Genomic DNA, 4015 nt, shown 5'->3' with positions numbered 1-4015 from the left:
ATGGACAGAGGAGCCTGGCGGGCTACAGTCCATAGAGTTGCAAAGAGTCATACATGAGTGAAGTGATTTAGTATGCACACACACAATTGCAGAGGTCTCCCTAAGGATTAAGGGGTCTGAGCCCCACATTGTGCTCCCAAAACAGGGAGTTCTACATTGGGTACATGAGCTCCCCATAAGATTTGACTCTTAAGGCTATTGTGGATTAATTTCAAGAGTCCCAGAGGGCTGGTATGAACATAGACTCCACTCTTAAATAGCCCTGGTGGCTCAGAGGGTAAAGTGTCTGCCTGAAAAGCAGGAGATCAGGGTTCGATCCCACACACAAAATCTCATAAGCTCTAGGGCCCAGGGCAAAAGCAGTAATTTGAAAAGAGCCTGAGTCAGATCTACCTGCTGATCTTGGTGAATCTCCCAGAGAGGCAGCCAGCAACAGAAGTTCACCCTGGGGACGTAGACACTGGCAGCAGACAGTTTTAAGAGCTTGTCTTAGCATGTGGACAGTGATGTTGGCAAGTGCTATTTTGGTTTCCTCCTTCTAGCTTATTAGCCTCAGGATTCAACCTTTCTCTGGACCAACAGCATATAGGCAGCTATACTAGGATGCATCATGTTAAGCTACAAACTGGTCAAGTAAACAGACCTCCCTCCCTCATGGCAAAGAGCTTGCATAACTCAATTAAGCTATGAGCCATGTTATGCAGGACCACCCAGGACAGATGGGTCATAGAGAAGAGTTCTGACAAAAATGGAGAAGGAAATGTCAACCCACTTTAGTTTGCAGGCCTGTAGAATTCCATGGTCAGCATGAAAGGCAAAAATATATAATATAATAATAGAAGATGAGCACCCCCCACAATATGCTACTGGGGAAGAATGGAGGGCAGTTACTAATAGCTACAGCAAGAATGAATCAGTTCAGCCAAAGAGGGAATGACACATAGCTGTTGAGGTGTTTGGTGGTGAAAGTAAAGTTTGATGTTGTAAAGAACAATATTGCATAAAGAATAGGGACGTTAGGTCCATAAATCAAGGTAAATTGTACATGGTGAAGCAGGAGATGGCAAGATTAAACATGAGTGAACTAAAATGAATGGGAATAGGCAAATTTAATTCAGATGACAATTATATCTACTACTGAGGGCAAGAATCCCTTAGAAGAAATAGAGTATCCCTCATAGTCTACAAAAGAGTCTGAAATGCAATACTTGGGTGCAATCTCAAAAATGACAGATGATCTTGTTTCATTTCTAAGGCAAACCATCCAAAACCAGAGTGATTCAAGTCAGTGCCCCAACCATGGATACTGAAGAACCTGAAGTTGACTGGTTCTATGAAATCTTCAAAGCCTTCTAGAACTAACACCAGAAAAATATGTCATTTTCATAATAGGGGACTGGAATGGAAAAGTAGGAAGTCAACAGATACCTGGAGTAACAGGCAAGTTTGGCCTTAGAGTAAAAAATGAAGCAGGGCAAAGACTAACAGAGTTCTATAAAGATAACACACTGGCCATAGCAAACACTCTTTACCAACAACCCAAGAGATGACTCTACAAATGCATATCACCAGATGGCCAATACCAAAATCAGATGTTCTTTGGAGCCAAAGATGGAGAAGCTGTATAAACTCAGTGGAACAAGACCTGGAGCTGACTGTGGCTCAGATCATGAGGTCCTTATTGCAAAATTCAGGCTTAAATTGCATAAAGCATGGGAAAACACTAGGTCTTCATATGACCTAAATCAAATCCCTTATGATTATAGTGAAGGTAACAAATTCAAGGGATTAGATCTAGTAGACAGAGTGCCAGAAGAACTGTGGACAAAAGTCTGTAAAATTGTACAGAAAGCAATGACAATAAGCATCACCCCCCAAAAAAAATAAGTGTAAAAAGGCAAAGTGGTTTTTTGAGGAGTCTTTACAAATAGCTGAGGAAAGAAGAGAAGTGAAAGGAAAGAAAGGGCAAAGTAGATGCAACTGAATGCAGAGTTCAAGAAAATAGCAATGAAAGTTAAGAAGCATTTCATAAATGAACAATGCAAATAAATAGAGGTAAATAATAGAATGAGAAACTCTAGAGATCTCTTCAAGAACATTGGAGATATCAAGGAAGTATTTCATGCAGGGATGGGCATAATAAAGGATAGAAATAGTAAGGACCTAGCAGAAGCAAAAGAGATTAAGAAGAGGTGGCAAGAATACACAGAAGAACTATAAAAGAAAGATCTTAATGACCCAGATAACAAAAATAGTGCAGTCATTCACCTGGAGATAGATATCCTTGAGTGTGAAGTCAATTAGACCTTAGGAAGCATTACTATGAACAAAGCTAGGGGATATGATAGAATGCCTGCCAAGCTATTTAAAATACTAAACGATGCTGTTGAAATTCCATACTCAATATGTCAGCACATTTTGAAAGCACAGCAGTTGCCACAGGACTGGAAAAGGTCAGTTTCCCTTCCAACCCCAAAGAAGGGCAATGCCAAAGAATGTTCTAACTACCATACAATTTCATTCATTTCACATATTAGCAAGGCTGTGCTCAAAGTCCTGCAAGTTAGGCTTCACTCGTTTGTGAACTGAAAACTTCCAAATGTGCAAGCTAGATTTTGAAGAGACAGAGGAACCAACATTTATTAGATCATAGAGAACACAAGGGAGTTCCAGAAAAACATTCTCTTCTGCTTCATGATCATGTGGCTCACAACAAACTGTGGACAATTCTTAAAGAAATGCAAATTCCAGATCACCTTATTTGTCTTCTTAGAAACTTGTATGCACCTTAAGAAGCAACAGTTAGAACTGGATATGGAAAAATAGACTGGTTCAGAATTGGGAAAGGAGCATGACAAGGCCATATATTGTCACCCTGCTTATTTAACTTATCTGCAGAGTACATCAAGTGAAATGCCAAGCTGGATGAATCACAGGATGGAATCAAGATTGTTGGGAGAAATATCAGCAACCTCAGATATGCAGATGATGTCACTCTAAAAGGAGAAAATGAAGAGGAACTAAATTGCCTCTTGATGAGAGTGAAAGAAGAGAGTGAAAAAGCGGGCTTAAAACTTAACATTCAAAAAACAGATTATGGCATCCAGTTCCATCACTTCATGGCAAAGAGAAGGGGAAAAAGTGGAAACAGTGGAAGATTTTATTTTCTTGGGCTCCAAAATCACTGCAGATGGTGTCTGCAGCCATGGAATTAAAAGACACTTTCTCCTTTAAGGAAAGCTATGACAAACCTAGAGAGCATATTAAAAAGCAAAGACATTGCTTTGCTACAAAGGTCCATATAGATGAAGATATGCTTTTTTTCACTAGTCATATATGGATGTGATTTGGACCATAAAGAAGGCTGAACATCAAAGAGTTGATGCTTTCAAATTGTGGTGCTGAAAAAGACTGCTGAGAGTCCCTTGGACTGCAAGGAGATCAAACCAGTCAATCCTAATGGAAATCAACTCTGAATATTCAGCTGTTGCTGAAGCTGAAATTCTAATACTTTGGCCACCTGATGAGAAGGGCCGGCTTATTGGAAAAGACCCTTGATGCTGGGAAGGATTGAAGGCAAAAGGACAAGGGGATGGCAGAAGTTCAGATGGTAAGATTGCAACACTGACTCAACAAAAATGAATTTGAGTAAACTCCAGGAGATAGTGGAAGATAGAGGAGCCTAGCTTGCTACAGTACATGGGTCACGGAGAGTCGGGCATGACTTAGCAACTGAACAACAGCAACACACATCTGCACCCACTAGCAGACTACTTCTCTTAAAGACCTCTGGTGCCTCCAGCCAACCTGGTGAAGGCTCTTCTCACGAGAGTATCCAGAACACGGTCTCATACACCACTGCACATACACTAGACTTCAAACCCCCAGGGTCCTCCAGTCATAGGCCCCAGGACCCAACTTAATCCAGACAGGCACTAACTTCAAAATCACCTGGCTCCATCCTCTAGCAAGCCTGCTGTAGCCTTGGGGCCAACCTCATACCGCAGTAGGTAGA

This window comes from Bos javanicus, chromosome X, assembly GCF_032452875.1.
Source record: "Bos javanicus breed banteng chromosome X, ARS-OSU_banteng_1.0, whole genome shotgun sequence".
NCBI lineage: Eukaryota > Metazoa > Chordata > Mammalia > Artiodactyla > Bovidae > Bos > Bos javanicus.
This window is presented reverse-complemented; position numbering follows the sequence as displayed.